The sequence below is a fragment of the Maniola jurtina genome, chromosome 7 (assembly GCF_905333055.1).
Source record: "Maniola jurtina chromosome 7, ilManJurt1.1, whole genome shotgun sequence".
In the NCBI taxonomy this organism is placed as follows: Eukaryota; Metazoa; Arthropoda; class Insecta; order Lepidoptera; family Nymphalidae; genus Maniola; species Maniola jurtina.
In genome coordinates this window covers 7,486,831-7,495,872 of record NC_060035.1, presented here as the reverse complement: position 1 = coordinate 7,495,872, position 9,042 = coordinate 7,486,831, and the positions used below count along the sequence as shown (strand labels likewise).

At 33.9% G+C, this 9,042-nt stretch overlaps 1 protein-coding gene across 2 annotated transcripts in view; it reads left to right on the top strand.

Moving 5' to 3' along the window:
* Positions 1 to 4,351: 4,351 nt before the first annotated feature.
* LOC123866996 overlaps positions 4,352 to 9,042 on the top strand; it is a 128,097-nt gene continuing 123,406 nt past the window's right edge. The window contains exons 1-2 of one of the 2 annotated variants that reach the window (XM_045908790.1): positions 4,352 to 4,455; positions 5,067 to 5,129. The gene's annotated coding sequence lies outside the window, so the exon portion shown is untranslated. The remainder of the gene's footprint in view (positions 4,456 to 5,066; positions 5,130 to 9,042) is intronic. The other variant, XM_045908788.1, reaches the window with a different exon arrangement.

Here is a 9,042-nt window from a genome sequence, read left to right as displayed (position 1 = left end):
GACGTGGTCTTTTTTGCTACTATAAAGATATCATGAATGTACATATTTTTAAAAATATGTTAAAAAGTGCAACATTATGTGCCAAAGCCGAAAAATCTTATTGCAATAATAATAATTAGAACTTTAGAATTTAATAAATAATGTCCATTATGTACTAATGTCATTCCACACATCCAATGAACCAATTAAAATTTGTAATTATGTATTCAATTTTATCAACAATGTAGAAATTTGTTAAAGACACTTTTAGGATATTTAACAGTAAAGAGCTACAAAATATGCAAATAATAACGCTGTAAGCCCATCGATTTATAAGTAAAACTAGTTATAAGTTCATAAAGAAAAGTGTTGATGCTAATAATTTTAATATTTCATGTGAAAACTTAGTGATTAGCTATTTTCATTCAGTTTTCATTTTGTTAATTCTTTTTGAAATAAGATAAATATTTTGATAAATAATAATATAGTTAGTATTATAAGAATTACTAAGAATACCTCAATACTGTAATAAATCTGCATCATAATTTACTACACTTATAATTATTTTAAGTAAAAAAGTATTGCGCGAGAACTTACTTCATTGAGTATGTCAAAAGACATCTCGTGTACATTTTAATGTTAATAATTTAAGTGATCAGAACTGAAACCAAACTACCTCATAATATAACAAGAAGAATTATCAATTAATAATCATAGATTGTAACGTTTTCGTATATCCATTATATTTAATTTATCCGATTAGAGAGGTTAGTTTAGTCTAGAAGCTACTACCCACTGTTAGACTATTTCCCACCACATGTAAACTAAGACTTGTCGATTGCTCAAGTATTTACACCTGATGCGATATGAGCCCTCTGCCTAGTGTATTCTATACAGTTTTCCTAATAATGAATTGTTTGTTACACGTTCTTATCGTTACCTAAGAAGGAATAAAATAAAACTAAAAACTTTTTATTTATGAAGGTTTCAATGGATTTCCTAAAGCTTCAGAACGTACCTAATTGAACAATTCGTGAAAGCTTTTATCATTTTGCTCTATTTTACAAATCCTTAACTGAATATACTTATTTTGTCGAAATAATACGTTGTATGTTAGCAATAAGGCGTTTTACTAATTTTATTTTTGTGAAGATCGTATAAATTAAACGTCAAAATTTGATTCATGATTATACTAAAATTATTTATACATTGGGTTGATATTGTTAGGAAAACCATAGCAAAGGTTTTGATAAAAATGATTGTTTTGTTAATGTACAATATACATAGGTACACAATTCTAAGTAATACAAGTAGCTCAAACGAAAGTCAAGGCTTTATTACACAGCTGTGCTCAAAATATGATGAAAAAAAATGTAAAGATATTATTATACCGCCACCAAGTTGAGTTTTTATTTTACTTATATTCAAGTAATCTTCATTTTTTAAGAATAAACCATTTTTAGTTAAGCAACTAATTTTAGCAGGCTCTTAAAAACAGCATAATCTTTGAAATTAGGTATTACGAATACGGGTTTCTTAATTTTATATAGGCATAAGAATGTAGTTATTTATAAGATTTTAAAGACTATTGGAAATCATCTACCTCATAATTTAATAAAATTTAGAGTTTATTAATAAGTTAATATTATAAACGTATACAAAGTCTAGCAATTATTTTCATTCTATCTTCGAATGCTGAATGAGTAAAGGTTTTGTATTTCTTATGTTTAAAGTTTAAATTTTGTTTTCTTTTTATTTTTCAAAGAAAAATAAAGTATAAAATATAAAAAAATCTTTTATTATGAAACTGTACTTACTATTTATTCATTACGACTTAGCAAATCCTCGCTGTTTGAGCAGGGTCTTATTTGAGACTAGCTTACGCCCGTGACTTCGTCCACGTGGAAATTTTAAAACCCTATAAATTAGCTCTTAGCGGTTGAATTTTCAGAAATTCTTTCTTATAGCCGATGTCCATAATGCTAAATTTCAACCCGATCCGTCCAGTGGTATGAGCTCTGCGTTGATAGATCAGTCAGTCAGCTTTTTCTTTTGTATATAATTATATCACACTTCACACTAATATTATAAAGGCGAAAGTTTGTGTGTATGTGTGTGTGTATGTTTGTTACTCCTTCACGCAAAAACTACTTGACGGATTTGGCTGAAATTTGAAATGGAGATAGATTTCCTGGATTTGCACGAACGCTACGTTTTATCCCGGAAAATCAAAATGTTCTCATAGGATTTCGAAAAACCTAAATCCACGCGGACGAAGCCGCGGGCATCAGCTGGTAGACTATAATGTTATGCAGCAAAGAGCGGTGGTAGTCTAGTATTAGTTAAAACGTCGGGGGATCCTGATTTCGATCCCGGGCACGCCCCTCTAACTTTTCGTAGTTATATGCGTTGTAAATAATAATTAAACATCACTTGCTTTAACGACGAAGGAAAACATCGCGAGGAAACCTGCATACCTGAGAGTTCTCTATTTAATGTTATCAAAGGTGTGAAATCTGGCAATCAGACTTCGTCTGCGTGGTAAACTATGATATAACTAACTCCTTTTTATTCTGAGAAGGGGCCCGTGCTTAGTAGTGAGCCAGTGATAAGTTGATAATGCTGAGTTAATGTGTGACATTTCATAACCGCACCATCATCATTCATCACAAAATATGGAGCCGATTAATTTATTTAATTCGCCTTTGACTACACTCTCACCTGGTGGTAAGTTATGATGTAGTCTAAGGTGGAAGGGAGCTAAACTTTAAGAGGTATGGTAGTTTCATTAAACCCATACCCTTTCTATACTGTCCTTAGTTTCTTTTCCGAATATATTAAGCTTTGCCACCATTGTATGTGAATTTTAATCGGTGTCCACGCGGCATTGTACCGGAATGCTAAATCGCTTGGCGGTACGGTTTTGCTGGTAAGTTGGTAACTAAGTAGTTGGATCAATCCTACCACCTGCAGACCAGACCAGAAACAGTCAAAATATTATAAATTCCCAAACTGTACCTGTTGGGAGTCGAACCCCAGACCTCTCACTCTTAAGACCATAGCGTTCACTACTGCCCCAGGGAGGTCGCCAAAACTATTGTTATTAAAATGAATATCAGAACGAAATAGTAAGAGTCATATAAAAGCACTGTTTGGTTCAACTCTGTTTCTAAAGAAACTCATGAAACTTCAAAAGCTCCAAAATCAGGAAACCGAAGGTATTAAAAAAGGTCGTAGGATCAAATCCTACCCGTAGCAGAAGCCGTAGCTTTACAAGATGGATGGGAAAGGGCAATAGTAGACATAACAAAATATCTATAAAATAAAATGTCGAAATCTATAAAATCACCAATTGTCAAACTCCCGGAAAACTTTCCAGGTAAAACTAACAAATGACTGGACTAAAAATCAACGGTTGCAAGTATCAAATATCATACTCGACCGAATAATAGTACAGGTAAAATAATACCGTTAGTAAATAAATATAACCGTTTTGCGGCAAAATTTGTTCATAAATGAAACTTTGTATATAACTTTATCTCTGCACTAGAAATGAGGATCTGCCGAGCCCTACCAAAATTTAGGGGTCCTACCTCCTCCCGTGGGATATGGGGAAATTTTAAGAAATGCACATTTTACAAACTAGACGTGTGAGGTGTCATTTTCTTCTGTGTAAATTTTTGCGCTGAATCGAATGAGACCATAACCATACTTATAGGATTTTTAATATAAAATACTTATTAAAAATTTCCCCCGCCCATACCTGAGAGGGAATAGGACGCCTTTTAAGTAAGACTCGGCTGATTTTCATTTCTAGTTCCAAGATAAAGTTATATACAAAGTTTCATTGATGTACATATTTAGCCTCCAAAATATGCTATTTTTCCTGTAATATAAGTTGTTTTTTTTTGTGTTTATAATTTTACTGTCAAGACACGGTTTATATGAAAAAAAATATGGAAAATGTACTGGAAAAGTCGGAATCTAGGATGTTATTTTTGAGTGAGATATAAAAATATACTTCTTATTTTATTTATTAGTCGCTAGTAGGTATTAAATAGTTATACAGTATTAAGTAGTACTAGTATTAAGTGTTTATATTATCCCAAGTGCGGTTGCGGAAAAAGCATAATTACAAGTTTTGCAGCGAATAATATTACGTAGTGTGTAGCACGCCATAGTCCTTGGAGGGAAGTCCGAAGGCGGTCGACGCCGAGAGATGTCACCTTTTTCAGGCGAGCCGGGTGAAGATGGGCGCTCCGAGGATGCAGCAGTGCGGGGCTCCCCCCGCCCGCCCGCGCCGCCCGCCGCCCCGCGCCCCTCGCTGACGTAACGCTGCCGTGTCCGCCCGCCCTAGTGTGTGCCGCGCCGCGCTCCGACCGACCGGGCATCACTCACGCGCCCACCAGTCTTAGTGCAAATCACTTGACGTTTCACTCTCTGGACATCAGATTCGGTATCGAACTCTATTAAAAGGTGCATAACAAGGCTGTGCACGCGCTCATGTGCTACCCTTACCTTAAGGCTCCAGTCCGCCCTCCTAGCCGGATGCATCGATGTTATTCCTCAATAACTTCTCGTTAACACAGTTGCAAAATCTCCTTTTCAGCGCCGTTTAGATTCTTAGCATATCGATTAATATTCTTAAGATTTCGGGTAGTAAATCATTAAAGTAGATCATATTTTATCTTATTCAATCAAATCCTTCATAAGAGTGTTATGCTTAAGATATATCTGTAAAATGCGATATGAATCCGATCTGTTATAAAATCTGATACCAGCGTGTTAACCCATTTACTACTAGACTGTGTCTAATAGAACCGTCCACCAATAATGCAATTACTCTAATTCGAAATTCTGATTGAATTAGAATCTGTAGCATTGCACCGTAGTGGAGATAAATGTACCTATATGTTGAAGTTTATGTAATAGGGAATAGAGAAGGCGATTTTAAAACTCAGAAAATAGTGTAATGATACTAAAATTTATTTAAAAATCACCAATATTTTACACACATATAAATGCTATATCATATCAAAACAGATATATCTTAATCAGTCGTGAATCGAAATGCAATGTTTATGTAGATCGTCGATGGGTTCCAAACACAATAATAGATTTGGACAATAATTGGCATTAATGAGCTTATGGTAAGTTCCATGTGTCTGATCCAGACGTAGGTACTCGTAGTTGTCGACAGTGCTTTTTAGACTAGATCCATTATAAAATATGCCAAGACGCAGAAACAAAGTCATGTTTATTAATTCATAAAACAATCATTCACAATCATGGCCGTAGTCTTTTTTATAGCGTACAAATGGCCTTCATCTTAGACTGAATGCGCTATCATTATAGTGATATAATGGACTACCTACCTATTATTATTCATGTGCAGGAACTTTCAAGAGGAATATTAGATGAATGTACTAGCATGGAGAATATAGCAAGCTATTTGTAGTGTTCGTTCATAACAATATTCACATCACATACAAATACGAAATATCTTTACGACAGTTATGCTCTACATCACTTTAAAACTAGGTAACTTATATCGACAAGTAGATATACAAAATATTGTTGTATGCTGATTTTTGTAACTCTTCTTGTATTTCATAAATTAGTTCCCCTTTGCAATTTTGCTCGCATGGATGTAAAGTGCGCCTAAAAAAATATAATTAATTTATTCACTTATTAATTAAAACAAGATTATTTAAAACAAGATTGAATAGGCACCTTCTAGGTAAACGCGTCCCATCTTAGACCACATCATCACTTTCCATTAGGTGTAATTGTGGTCAAGCGCTTACCTATAGTGAATAAAAAAAAACTGAAATGAGTTAAATCTATGTAGCTTAAAGGTAATACCTGGGTAAGGTATAAGGGAACTGTTGCGATAATATTGTGTTTATTTGGTATGGCAAATCAATATTATGGAATATAAATTTGTATTGACTAATATGATAATAATATGTTCCATTCTTGACTAACAGAAGGATGGTCATGTGCTGGCCATAACATTAAGTTGATGATCCAAAGTACGATCCTGTAAATATTGAGTCAGAGGTCTTTAAATATAATCCAATAGCCGATGCCGTCCGTGTCGTGTTTGTCCGTGCGGATTTTAGTTTTTAAAAATCCTTTGCAAGCTCTTTGATTTTTCGAGTTAAAAATTAGTCGATGTCATGCCACTCTCCAGATATTTGACTCTGTTCATGCAAAACATCACGTCGAATTATTCGTTGATCCATTGTGGCGTGATTGGAAAACAAACAAACACACTTTATTATTTATAATATGGGTAGTTATATTGGAGTTATTTTGTGAGCGAAATGGGGCGAAATTTGAAGAGACGTGCTATTAACGATTACTTATTCAAATAATTACTTAGTCAAAGATTTAAAAATCTCACACCGAGCTTTCATTGAACCCACACTTTAAAAAAAAACTAGAGGTATCGAGTATTTGTATTACGATAACGCTGAATCGAATAAAAAGTAGGTACCTACTTACAAAAATACTTTTAAAGAAACCTAGCACCTGAAATACCTAAAAGGTCAGACGCCCATAACTAACGTAGGATAAGTTAACGCAGTATAAGTAACATAGGTGTTAGTACTTATGTGGGGTTCCGTAGCCATGCTACTTGCTTAAAACTTTGGCGGTTTCTTAAACCCTATAAACCTAAAATTTGGCGAAATTTCCTTTTTTGCATAACTGAACCTAAAGTTGACCGTTAATTCTTTGCGACTTTTCGATTTATCTTTTTAAGTTACATAAGTATACATTTCTGTTTTAAGAGTATGTTTGGTATTAACTATTATTTAATATTTAAAAGAATAATGATTTCATTAAATCGAAATACAATTTGTTGTATTGTCTTGCAAGAAATGGAGAAATACATATGTATTGTATTTCAAAAAATAAATAAAGTAAATTGGCTGCAACAATTACCTCAGTAATGCCCTATAAATGAACTAGGTATTGTAAGTTTGAGCAGAAAATCTTTCTTATTTTAAAAAATATGGCAGTTTTCTGTTAAAAACGCTCTCCTGAAAATTCATATCTTTGTAGGTAGCCGTTTCTGATTTGCGACCGTTGAAATGGTAGCCAATGAAAGTAGAAAAGTGGCAGGTAGCTCGCGTGAAGCCCGCTGTACACACACACACACGGACGACTGCAATGCATGCCCCTGTATACTTTGTTATTTCTTTAAAAGATGCGTTTAGTAGTCTTAAATCTCTCGCGTAGAGCGAAAAGACAAATTCTAAATTAAATTATACAAAAAGTATTATACTAAAAGTAATAAATTTGAATACAAAAAGTAATTAAGTAAACAAAATTGAAGTTGAACAATTGTTCTTTCCGACCGTTGAAATATTATTTAAATGTATATCTTCGACTAGCTTATTCCCGCGATTTCGTCCGCATAGAATATACAATTTTGAAACCCCTATTTTTACCCCCTTGGGAGTTGAATTTTCAAAAATTCTTTTTTAGCGGATGTCTACGTCATCTGCATGCCTTTCAGTCCGATTCGTCTAGTAGTTTTAGATGTGCGTTGATAGATCAGTCTGTCAGTCAATTAGTCAGTCAGCTTTTCCTTTTATATAATATTTAGATTTAGGTTTTCTTAAAAAGCTTTTTTTTATTTATATTCAAGGTGAAGGGGCACGCGTGAGAAGAGACCCTAATAATACATGCTAATATTATAAAGAAGTAAAATTTGTCAGTTTGTGTGCAGGATAACCTCTGAAAGTAACGATCTGATTTAGATTTTTTTTGCTGAAGGGATTGAGGCTGGGTTCGGCGCTCTGGGGCCTACCTGGTTCAAAGGTTGTTCAGCCAGCTTAATGGGCACCTTTAGCCCAGGGGCAACCAGGAGCGGACTTTTTGGCGACGTTCTCATAGAAAAATATTAATTTATAAGTAGTTTTGTCATTGTTTTATTAACTCCCGACCCAAAAAGAGGAGTGTTATAAGTTTGACGTGTGTATCTTTCTGTGGTCTGTGGCATCGTAGCTCCTAAACTAATGAACCGATTTTAATTAATTTTTTGTTTGAAAGGTGGCTTAGCTATAATCCAAGAAAATCCGTTTAGCTGTTTGAAAGTTATCAGCTCTTTTCTAGTTACTGTAACCTTCACTTGTCAGGGGTGTTATAAATTTTAGGAGCTACAATGCCACAGACAGATACTCAGATACATACGTCAAACTTATAACACCCCTCTTTTTGGGTCAGAGGTTAAAAACGTGTTAAAATGGACATCATTTTCGCAACAGACCCCTCAAAACCTCGAGAATACCAGTCTATCTATTTTTATATCAAATAGATGAGCCTGCAACTCTTTCCACGTGTACTTAATTAGGCTTTTGAAAATCCCGTGGGAACTCTTTGATTTTCCGGAGCAAGAAGTAGCTTGTATCCCCGGGACAAGCGATATCCATATTAAATTTCATCAAAATCAGTTAAACGAATGGGCCGTGGGCCTAGCGGTAGACACACACTTTGGTATTTATAATATTAGTATGGATCATTGCCAAAAAACTGCAAGTACCTAAGAATATTTTACATATTAAAAAAAAACAAAAAAGTCTCTATCATAATGCTAGTTCTACAATGTTTACAATTAAGTGTTAGCTTCGTTATTTGATGACCTATTAATTTTATAAAACGAAATAACTAGAAATATCTTCCAAAGATACTGGTCGAGATGATAAGGTATTTGGGATACAACTTGTAGAAATCGATAGCAGCGGAAACCTGCACCAGTCGGTACCGTAACTTATTTGAAAGGCTGCCCGTAAATATATCTTGTCTACGTGTAACTGATATATTATATAAAAGATTCGGCAGCTGTCTAGTGGATAGTTGTTTTTTAGAATAAGTAATGGAATATTATACTTTTTATTTCTAACAATCAAATAGGTACCTAATAGGTTATCCACCCCAAAAAAGTTAGTTTGAATAATATTATTTCTCTTTTTCTTTATATTGGACTTAAAAAATAAAATAAAAAAATCGGAATTAATTCCTAGTAAAAATAAGAACACCCTATCATTTTGT